This window comes from Grus americana, chromosome 4 (assembly GCF_028858705.1).
Source record: "Grus americana isolate bGruAme1 chromosome 4, bGruAme1.mat, whole genome shotgun sequence".
Lineage (NCBI taxonomy): Eukaryota > Metazoa > Chordata > Aves > Gruiformes > Gruidae > Grus > Grus americana.
Window position 1 is genome coordinate 17,809,505 of NC_072855.1, and position 12,085 is coordinate 17,821,589.

The 12,085-nt window shown below is 36.4% G+C and overlaps 1 long non-coding RNA gene across 6 annotated transcripts in view; it reads left to right on the forward strand.

The window, feature by feature from the left end:
• The first annotated feature begins 4,790 nt into the window (after positions 1–4,790).
• LOC129206429 (uncharacterized) overlaps positions 4,791–12,085 on the forward strand; it is a 166,353-nt gene continuing 159,058 nt past the window's right edge. For 5 of the 6 annotated variants that reach the window (XR_008577131.1, XR_008577133.1, XR_008577132.1 and 2 more), the window contains exon 1: positions 4,795–4,859. This is a non-coding gene — a long non-coding RNA (uncharacterized LOC129206429). Of the gene's footprint in view, positions 4,860–12,085 lie in introns of all 6 variants that reach the window. The other variant, XR_008577134.1, reaches the window with a different exon arrangement.

Sequence of the window (12,085 nt, forward strand, 5' to 3'; positions counted from 1 at the left end):
CGAAAGGATTTCACAGTGGCTTCAGTCAGAGACCTCTGAGAAGCTGCTGTAGACGCTCAGCTCCCTCAGGCAGACAGAATGGCTTTTTGTTTACTAAGAGCCAAACCAGAAGAAATCATCTTCCAAAGCCCGGGCCACTACGGTAAAGCTGGAGAGACTTCCATGGCTGACAGCTGTGGTGTGCGGGGTTTTGGTGACCTCTATATTCTGCCAAAAGTCAAGAATCAAGCAGCAGAAAGCACTATTATTTGTCCTTAGATAGAAGAGAACCTGTGCTTTTCAGGTACACAGGTTGTGAAAAAAGAAAAGTGTAAAGACTATGAATAAGAAAGTTGCCTTTTACCTTAATTCCTACCAATCTTACTGTTTGTATAGTTTAAGGGTAAACGGATTGGTTGACGCTGCTTGTGCCAAAGAAATACCTGTGCTATTTATAACAACAATCAAGTTAGGATCTCTACTTAAAAAAATATTCAGCAAAGTCTGAACATACACTAAATTGCTGAGGTCAAGGGCCAAAAATATCCATAGAATATTGCTCCACGCTTGGTATGCCTCAGTAGAGATGCAGCTGTAATTAACTACTACTGAAGCAGAAACAACTAAGTATTCATGACTTATTTCTTTTCCAAATGAAAGCTGGGAAATCTGATGCAGACTCTCTGTTTAAAAACTTAAACTCCTTTTTTTGTTTCTTATTTAAAGAAAGAAACTAAAAGCAAATCTATCAAGTTACAGGATGTGTGCTTTAGCGCTGTGTACTTTATTTTTGTGTTATCTCAGTCAGACATCTGTGGTAAGACCGGTTAAACACCTTGCTTCTGGTGGCTTTCTGAACATCTTCGTCTCAAAGACACTTGCAGAAGTGCCATGTCTCTGGCCGTGCTTCAGGAACTGTAAGGAAACAGAAATTACTTTTTCAGTGCAAAGAAGTATTCAGGAGCTTTCTATACATTTTCTGAAGTGAGCAAGAGTTTTGAAAGAAGCACATTTTGATAAATTCTTGGATGAAAATTTGGCTGCATTTGCATTAACAAAGTCCAGCTTTTTACATGGAATTTAAACAGTTGCACTGTTATTGAAATGAATCTCAGTATATGGATGATCTACATAAAGTTTATATACTTTGTTGTTTGGGAATTTCTTGATGTATACATGCAAACTCTGCTATGAATACTGTATTTGTCTTAATTCACTTCAGTTTCTTCACTGTTGTGTTGCATTAAAATTCAAAATGATGGTGACATATGAATGATGTTAAACTCTGAGGATCTTTATTCACATGGAAGCTGCTTTAACAGAGAATTGATTATTCTCTTCAGTAAATCAGGATTTCAAGTGTCATTGTGCTGGAAAAGTCTATCTAAATATAGGATCTGCCAACATCCCATTTCTTTCCAGCAACAAAGCCAAATAATCATAAATGATGGCAGAACTCTTCAGTGTGTTAAAAAAAAAGAAGAAAAAGTATCAGAGAAATTAGTTTATCATCATCTGTGTAATTAGCATCTCCTGTATAACCCTCAGTAGGATGTTGTGTATGTCAGATTACATGGTGATCTAAGGAATCACTAGGGCCAAGAGTCTGGTTCCTTTGCCTAGAGGAAAAATAGATCCAGGAAACAAGAGACTTGGAAGCAAAGCTGGGGAAGAAATACATTTTGGAGTGTGCTTTAAAAAACCCCAAACACAAAAAACTTCAGTTGTTTATACAACTCAGAGTACATTATGAACTTATTCCTTCCATGTACCGAAACATATGGTAGATAACTTTCATGGGCAGCTAGAATCCTTGGACATATGAGGCCTTTAAGATCAGCAAAATTACTTTTACAACAGAGGTTTTTCCTCGAGGTCCTCCCTTTTGCCAATTACAGAGTCTGCAGGGTCAGCCCGCTCAATACACCACAAGCAGATGAGCTCACTGGCTTAACTCCGAATGCTCTGTCCAAATCACGCGGCAGACTGCTGCCAGGCATAATCACGTCTGAAATAACTGCTCCACAGGCAGGAGTGCGGGACTGCTGGCTGCCTCTCTAGACTTCTTTAAGTATGACTATTCATTTTCTTATCAAGGTAATTTCCTCTTTATTATTACTGGTACAACCAGAGAGAAGACCAGGGATTTTCTCCCTCAACTGTGGATGAGTGCACTGGGGTCAGGGGATCTCTCCCACCTTTTTGAAGACTGAAAGATGGTGTTTAGATGCCTTTCCCCTTGGCTGAGCTAGTGCAATGCAAACCAGAGTGAAACATTTTGGAGTCCAACATGTGTTTCCATGTATAGACGCGGTGCCTGAATCTAAAACACGCTAGGCAGAGACCTTCACTGAATGTACGATTCCTCTTTGCCCTTTTCTTTCAAGCAAATATTCACCAGTCTATAATCTCATCAATTCTTTTATACTAAATCATTACACTTATTCAGTATTTTAACCAGTGGCTTACAGATTTCTTTTATGGCTATTAATTTTAGACTTCTATATTATAGTAATGCAGAGGCCATTTCAGACAGCTTTTGTGTGATCTTTTTCCCAGCTAATAACTGTACCTGGGCCCATTGCTTATCCAATTTTTTATCCTGTGTTTGTTTTACAGGTCATTTAACTGATTTTTTTTTTTTGGTATTGTCCACAATGAGATGCACTTCTGAATGTTTTAATAGGTTTGCCTTCAGAAAAAAAAAAAATCCAAATAATTTCCTGGTGATAAGCCATCAGTACAAATGTTTCTTTAACCCAGAGATATTAATGATATATGAGTCAAAAGTAAGCAAGTTTGGAAATTCAAGATTCCCTCTGGAGATTACCCTTTCAAAATTTTTCTAACTCCATATCACTGATCCAATGGAATTTGGAATTGAAGTTTGTAAGTAAGTTCTTTAATTGTAATATTCAAATGAAAGTGGTACAGGAATGAGATAACATTTGCAAAATGTAATTTTGATCCGGTTCCAAGGAGAACGTCTTGTTTTGCTACAGATGTGCCTTAGTACTAATTGATTATTGCTTTAGCAGAAAAGCTATTTAGATGTGTTCCAAGATACAAAACTGATACTGCAACACAAATGGTATGGCATCGAGCTATACTGTGTTTTCTCTTTGTTCATCTTGCTGAAATTAAATATGGCCAGAAGGAGTGATACAGCTTCAGTGAATCTTATGTTAATGCTTTCCCAGAAAATGTTTTCTTTTCTCCCTAAATTATTGATTGAGCTATTAGAGGTCTGAAATAAAACTTTAATTAGTTGTTAGAAGCTTCACAAAGTATGACCTGCTGGAATGTATGAATGGAATTGAAAGAGAGCCATCCAACTACAGGAGTTGCAGCCAGCAGAACAAGACACATACATGGGCAGAAACTTAACATCTTTTGCAGATTTCTAGTGTTTTGGGCAAAGTGATTTTTAGCTGAAAGTAGACTGATGATTTTTAGTTGACTGTGTTATGAAGTGTAACAAAATATATAAAATACTGTCTTCAATCAAGTGTACTGTCATTTTGAACTGGTAACTTCACATTGGACTGTCCTTGTCTGGCCACAAGCTAAAATTCATCAGTCTAAGAATAAGTAAAATGTAAAACAGTGCCCATTGTTGTCTGCTCCTGAGATTGTTATTTTCAGGTGCTCTCCACTCTATATTCCACAGCTTTTTGCTTGAGATAGAGAAAAGTGGGCTTGAATTTTGAAAGCAACAGAAGGAACTTATGTGCCTACCTGTCACTAAAAACCACTCCTGCAACATATTTGAAATAGAAAAAAAATATTTCCTACTTTATGTGAATTCAGATGACAAGGAGGCTCAATAATTCAACGATCAGTCTTCTTGGCTGTCTACTTAGGCAGAAACATCTCTTTGCCCTATCTGATTTAAGTTTGTCATAGTTGCACTCTGTGCACGCATCTCAGACTGTAGGGTTGCTCTGGTGATTTCATTTCAGGATAAAAGCGTGGACTTAATTACCAGTATAATTGTTTCACGAAAAGTGACTTTCAGTGGATGGGAAAATAACAGTATTAGCAATTATCATGATTTTTTTTCAGGATTTGCAAAGTTTGGCAAGGTTTATCGAGGATTCTGAAGTCAGATATATTGTCATATCCAAAATATCCACCACTTCTTATTGTCATTGGAACTTAATATTTCCTTATGGAGTACAGGGATTTCAAAAGACCCTCGTGAAAAGCTGAGAGCACAAAATCCTGTCTAATAATAATAAATTTTACAATAAGCAAGTAAGGGTTTGCGTGACACTTCAACAAAGGGAGATGGGGGCTGCTTTTCTGCAGACAGGTAAAGGAAGACGTACATAAAAATAAAGCAATCCTCACTCATGGTCTTGCAGTCTTCTGCTTTTCTCCCCAGCGAGGCTGAGGTTAGTTTGCAAAGTGTAGGACACCAAAGAACAAGGGCAGCAGGAAGTGGTTAAGAGAATAGAAAGCTGCTTAATATGAAACTTCAAGAGTAGTAAGAGGTGGGAAAAGTCTTGTTGAATGAAACTGGAAGAGTCAAGAGGAAGAATAGGAATTTGACCATGGTGGCACCAGAGTGTTCGGAAAAAAACACCATGCCACAGCAATAGGGCTGGCTGAATAGCAGGCTTTGCAGTTCACAGATTTATGGGGTTTTTTTTCTTCTTAATTTGGCTTAGTTTCAAATTGGAACAAATCCATTTTTTTAAGAAAATTTTCTTCAGAAAAAAAATTCCAGGAAAATGTTTTGGAAACACTGACATACTGTGTTTCCAAAACCACACATTTCCCCCTGACCCTACAGCTGCTAAATGGAACTGGCATTCACGGAGCAGCTCCGTGGGAAGGCAAGGTCTGCGGCTTGGCTTAGCGCTTTCTGGTTTTGGGTAGGCAACAAATAATGGGTTTAAACTGGACTATGAGATGCTGTATGTTAGGATTTATGTTAATTTATTTTAATATGTATTTTACATGTGTTTATATAGCTATTTTTATATATATGTATACATTTATCTATTTTTCTGGAAAAGTTTGTCTAGAAGGAATTGTGGAACTGCTTGTAGAGGGTTTGTATGTGGTTTTTGACTTTTTCACAACTCCACACAGCAATTCTAAGCATAATAACAACTGACTTTCTTTTGTTATATATATTCACAATCCATTTTAAAACAAATCCACAGATCATCAAACATTTGCAACACAACGACTAAAAAACCTGAAGTAGATAGATGACACTCAGCAATCTCTTCCACTCATAACTACTGCGATTATTTGAGTTACCTGGGATATGCCAATGTAGCCTGGAAAGATAATGGTTAATTGTTTTGTAATGTTCCCTGTATCCTACTTTTTTACAGTCTTTCTCTAAACATTTCCTTTCCCCAAAAGTTTGGCTTCTTCAAGCCACTGTGTGATTATACTTTCAAGATCCAAGAATAGAAACTACAGCCTTTTTCTTTCTTTTTTTGTGGCATAGCAACTAAGCAACACAGTTTGAATTTTGAAATGTTAAGTGTCCAGTACTCACATTTTCATGATCTACTTGTACAGAAAAAAAACCAACCCCCAAACAAAAAGAACATCAACTTGCAAAAAACATGGCTGGTTTAAAATGACAAATAAATTACAATCTGCTGGTGGATACCAGCATGCAGCAAAAGTATGAATAGCTCATGGCAATTATTTGCAATGAATCATTCACTCAGACTAACGGTGAAAGAAAAAAAGAGCGAAAGGTATGAAAGAATAGAAGTGGGAAAACGTCAGAAATTAGAGAAAATACAGAAGGCCTAGATTTTTGTCTAGGTGTGAAATTATTTAGAGCTCTTATAAATATTGGCAGGTATATTTTTGATTAAAAGCTTTAGCGTGATTTGCTATCTGAGAAACTAACTGAATGTCTTTTACTTTAGCTAGCAAGAATTTTGTTGCTCATGAAATTTGCGATTCTTAGGTGATCAGTGTTTCCAAATCATCTCCTAATACTTTCACATTATGTGCAGCGTGTTAGTTTTGTGATTTGAAGTCTGAACAGTTAAAATTATTTGGAATCCAAAGAAGTTAAGCTTCTGATACGACTTGGTATATTTAGGAAAGTTTTCCCATCTTTGTTGCTGTTTTCCATAAATAACAAGGTTCTTTATTAGTATTTCATTGATTAGATTAGGTAACTGAAATAAGTTACAAATCAGCTTGTCCAAGGACTTAGCTGTAACATAAGCTCTTGATAATGACTGAGATATGTTTCCCTTGAACAATGATGTCTTTGCTGGCAGTGGAGGCAAAATGCAAATGAAAGATGATTCACAGCTCTCTCTGAAATGGGCTTAGGTATTTTTGTAATTAAAAAATTAAGACATGAAGATGAATTCCAAATTACCACATTTGCAAAATATTTGAAGTCACAACTGAACCCACATTTAGGATTCTTTCATTTAGATATTTATGGATGTCTTTATGTTTAGGAGGAGAACTTATTTTAATAGAAATTTTATAGCTTTAAAACATTCCTGCAGACAAAATTCTGAGGTGAACAAGTGCATAATTACACATAGGCTTTTGCTCTACCATTTTGAAAAATGTGTACACAGTCAGTATTTGTAAATGTGTTATTTTTCTTTCTTTTTTTTTTTTTTTTAATAATTCGCTCTCACAGTTCAAATAAATTTGGCTTACTGCTTGAAATTCGAGCTGCTGCTTCGTTACTGGACTGGTCACAACAGTCACATGTTATTTCCGTAGATTTCTGGTGAGACAGATGTAAATCTTATAATCCAGTTTATGCTGAATATGTTTGTAGGAAAAGAACAGTACATTATCTTACATGTGTTTTTGAATGTATCATGTAATGAAAATTCACTTTTCTTGAGCATTTATACTGAGAATTCTTGAAATTTTTTGAAAGCAAAACCATAAGAAATTAAAATGCATTTGAGAGAAATTATCTACTATGCCAACCAAAGGATTTCTTTGCCTTTAGCAGCAAGTCAAAAACATACTTAGGAGCAGAATTTTGGTGTTTTAACATCTTTATCCCAAGTTTAAATGAAGTTTAGATGAATAGCTAATGTCAACTGCCAAATATAATTGTATTAAAACAACTTAAATGAGCAGATTCAAAGCATAAGAGTTCTTCTTGTATTTCTGTGTACCTATATAAATAAAGATATATTAAGGAATTGAATATAGGTTGGTTTTCAGGGTTTGATTCTACTTTTAACTTGCCTTAATATTCACCATAAATAGGTGATTCCTCTCTATTCAGGGAACTCACTACAGTTTTAAGGCCTACAAACTCTTGTACAACTCACTTTGCTCTATATTCTGAGAGACTTCATACATTTTCAGCAGTTGGCCCTTTGCAATTTTTGCTTACTGAAATTTAAAACTGAACAGTTAATCTTGCATAAATATTTATAGATAATAAAACTGGTGTGCAATTTGATACTTTTCTCAATTTAAAGGAAAACAGTTGGTGAACTCTTGGTTATATGAATTGTGAATAACTTGGCAGTGTTCCCATTTTTTAAGGTGTCAGTTTACAGTTGCATTGTAACATAATCTTATCCGAACTCTGTACAATCTGTTCCAAGGCTAGGGAGATTAAAGAACAGAAAAAAGAAAAGGAAAAATGTGTTTTCAATCAATAGCTAAAATGTACATGCAAGCGAGATTGTTTTTAGTTTTAAATGCACATTGTTATATTTGGAAATACTTAGTTTAAAATGAAATGAGTGTAAAAGCATGTACAGATATCTCATTACATTAAACAAAAATCACGTTCAAGGCCTTCATTTTCAGTGGTTGCCTTTTCTATCGTTCTGCAAAGTCTCTTGATAGTACTTATTGTAGTAAGCTGGATTTTTGAGAATGCATTCAGGGAATTCTAGTTGGGCTATTTTACCCTAATATCCCCAAATACTATGCAGTATAATAACCCCCAGTGTGATCAGAAGATGGCTGATAGAGGTTGTGCTGTGCTGCAGTTTGACATCAGTCTTACTGCTCTCTCCCTCAACAGAGGTACGTGGCCTGGGACACAGTGATTAAAACCAAGGGAGAGCCTTCAGCTGAACCAGGAGCAGTCTTCCTACTGAAAGAACAGTTTCTAATTGCCACTAAAATTTGAAAAGGCAAAGCATATGGACAGAATCATTATATTAGTTTCCCTCCTTTACCTGAAAAAGTTATTACTGGTCATTTCTCGGTTGTTTAGGCATCCCAGACCTACTACTTAGTTGTGAGTTAGAGTCATATTTCTTTACTTGACAATGTACTTCTTTTTTTTTCTTTCAACTTTTTTTTTTTTTTTCCCCTGGCTGTTGCCATGGAAGCTGCCACTTTAGTTCTGTTATACTCCCTTAAACACCTGTTAATCCTCTGACCTTTTCTGCAGACTTGATCCCTTGATCACTCCCAGCGTTGGCAGCAAAAATACAGAAAGATGGCAATATTCATTGTTGCAAGGCCTGCAGGGTTCCACCCCCTACACTTTTAATTACTTTCTGACTTTACGTTGCAATAACATTGTCACTTAATTTCCTGGAGGGGTGCTGCCTTGTTAGATTAAGGCAGATTTCTTTGTTTAAACTTGATTCTAATTCCACAGAGAACCTTTCCTCTCTTTCCCAAATCTTTAAGGTTACCTTAATGAATGCTTTGTCCTTGAGCATGAAAATGTTTTTGGCTAGTGATTTTTTGAAATGGAATTGGCTTGGCATACAGTAACTCACTAAGGTGAGTTATTCATATTCTTATTCATATTCACTAATATGAATTTTGTCTCTGTTATTGCTCATTCCCTTCTGATACTTTTCCTCACATACTGATGCCACTGATTGACCCAAATCAATTTCTTTTCTCGTTCAGGGTATTTCTGGTCTTGAGATAAACCCAACGCATATTTAAAATAGTGAAGTACTGGCAAGATGACAAAAAACAGAGCAGTGTTTTTTTTAAAAAAATTAAAACAGGATACCCTGCTACCACATCTTCCCTGCCCTGAAGAGTCATCCTGAAAAACACTGTCACCATTGCCTTTTAGTAGGTTTTAGAAATCACAGCTACACATTTCAGTCTCACAGTAATATAGCAATCCCTGCAAAACATTACTTCTCATTGCCAAAATGAAGAATACCTGGTATCCAAAGTTTTTTATATCCATCTTTATTTGTATTCATCTTGACTGGATTCTCCTGATAATCTAAGCTATCTAATCCCTCTACTGCTCAGCAGAGTTACTTTTCAGTCAGTGGAGTAAATGAAGCTAAAGTTCTTAATGTTTTTACACTACTGTGTCAGGAAAGCAATGCTAGTGCCAGCTGCTGGGAGTAAATTAATGTTGCATTATGAGAGTAGTGTGTGTCTAACTGAATTTACTGGTTGCAAGTGCTGGTTGAAATTCTGGTATAATTGATAAAAACCCTCTTAGTTCTTTGGCTCAATTTTCTGAGTTTTAGTTTTTAGGATGTCTTGTCTAGGTGCTTAAACATTTTCAAATATTTGATTTTCCTTCAAGTGTAGCCTTAACTCAGAATTTCGTGCTATTAGCAAACGTACGTGGGAAGCAACCCTCCATTTTATATAGATGGAGAAACCAAGTTGCATCTCAAGTTTTCTGCTGTTGGGCCTCAGACTAGTAATCCCACTTAAAATCAACATTAACTTGGTAATCTTAATTAAAAATAATTCTGTTTATGCTCTTTTGAATTTGTGGTGTTGTATACAACTGTATGACTTGACAATACTAGCTCTAGTGCACCTAGAACATATTGCGTTAAAACAAATACTGAGTACTAACCTTCCTCTCTCCTCTTCGCTTTCTCCCAAGCCTTCAGGTAGCTAGCAGCTGATAAATCTAGTTTCTAGGTTACCAGCGAACCAGATGGTAACACACAGAAAAAAAAAAAAAGAAAAGAGAAAAACATGGGGTTTTTTCTGCACTTATTTAATTATGTTTTCATATTGTTGATTAGATTAGTTAACTTGTGCTAAACCCACATTTCATTCCAGGAAAAAGATGCTGCTTTTTCAAACTGTGACTAAAATACCTGTAAGAGTTCTGAGATGTAAGTTCCTAACTGTTAAAACATGCTGCCATGCAATATAACAACATTTAATACATGCAACCATGTAATTATGCAGAATAACTGGTGATCATTGTGTATGCTGATAGGAAGGATGGGGGTGGGGCTGTTGTGTATTTAGCTGGTCCTCTGCACCTGCAGAATGCAGACAACTCTTCTCACTGTGGAGGAAACAAGATAATGACAGTATGATATTAAATGCAAACATTAATTCTTTGGAATAAAATACTAGGAAGAAGTCTATTAATTAAGGTTTGTTATTGTGAACAGCAAAATTATGTTGCATGTCAGCTTAAAGACAAATAAAAGACTAGTGGAATGAAATCCTTAATTCTCTGTTTACCACATAGCTGCTAAATCCACTATTACTACTTTGGAGAAGATTTATATTGGCTATTTAAGCTTCTGTTTGTGATAAACTCTCTCTATACATATTAAACTCTACTTGGGTTCTGATGTAAATAATGAAATCGTCAGCCTGTGTGATCTAATATTTTAGACTAAAAGAAAAACAAGCTACTGTGAAAACGTAATTGTACTAATACTGGGACTCTCAGCAGGTCTTATTAGCTCAGGTGTAGCCCTGCATTAATGTAGCTAAATGGCTTTTGCATCCAGCCAGTTTGGGCTGTGGGTGAGGCTAGCCCACGGCTTTCTACATCCAACAGTATAAGCACACACTAAGCTGGTCGGTTATTTATAAAAAGCAACATAATGTGTTTGGGAAAGATTACATTCTGCTGAAATATTTGTGCTAGCATAGGGATGTGAATACCTGCCATCTGGGGCTGACGAAAGTTGGTAAAGGCTGCTCCCCAAGATACAACCACTGCTTTCAGAGAAGGAAGCACCCCATAACGCCATAGCCGTCAAGAAACCAGTACGCGTTACCAGTGTTTTCTTCATGACTTTCCCCACTAAATGTCTTTGGAAGAAGAGTAGTTGGAAACTCTTCACTCTCACTAACAAGACTTACCTGATCTTTAAATTATTAATGTTATTGTGTCACGTCCTTTGTACTCTGAGCCTTGGACCAGGATATCAGGTAGAGATGAATCGACAGCGCTGGTGGACAGGCTCCTTGTGGCATCTCAGAGGCCACTTCTGTTGGTTTGACAAGTAGAGCTGTCGCGTGTTGATGTTAAAGCATAGCGGATACAAATATAGGATGGAGAAAGTCAGTCCTCATAATTAGACTTCAATCAGTCACGACGCCTAATCTTTCCTTTTTTGAGGGAAACACCTCCCAGGGACTTGTTAACAAATTAACTACTCTTCAGTAGTTAATTTGGTTTCCTTAGGTACCAAACTTTTTTAAAAGGAAAAAGGAGCCTCCACTGTAGCACTGGCAACGCATAGTGCTAGCAAGTTTTTGTAGTGGTTGGTATCAGCACTGTCACCTAATTGTCACAGTCTTTCATTTCAGCATAGTACAGATAAGGCAGCAATGAACTGAAATGCACAGTCTGAATAAATAAACACTTTGCAATTAAGGTCAGATGAAATACAGACAAATACTGATATTGTAAGGTTACACTGGAGCAGAGGGTCTTACTGTAGTTACTGTTTAACATTTAGTCTGCTGAACATATACCAACAGGCGCATCAATAAGATAATGCCTTGTTTGCTGTTCAGCTCTCAGAACATTCTTGCAAATCCAGAATAGCCCCGCTGCAGCCAATTAAATTGCATTGGATTTAAATCAGTAACTATGTGCGGAACCTCAACAATGCAATCCTAACCCATTGTCCTCGTCTGGATCACTGTGATAGGTGCAGGGACACAGTACAAGAATGCTTCTATTGAACAGCCCATCTGCTTCTAATAAAGAATATATTAATGATAATTAAATACAGTAGAATCAAGAACACAACGCATGTTCGTATCATACTAGAAGAACATTACTATACACTTAGCATTAATGTGCAATAATCATATTCACAAACTGACAATTCCAATCAGCACTGTAGAACTATAAAATTAAAGCATCAGTGTAATTAAGAGCAAAGCTTTCTGAGAGCCCATA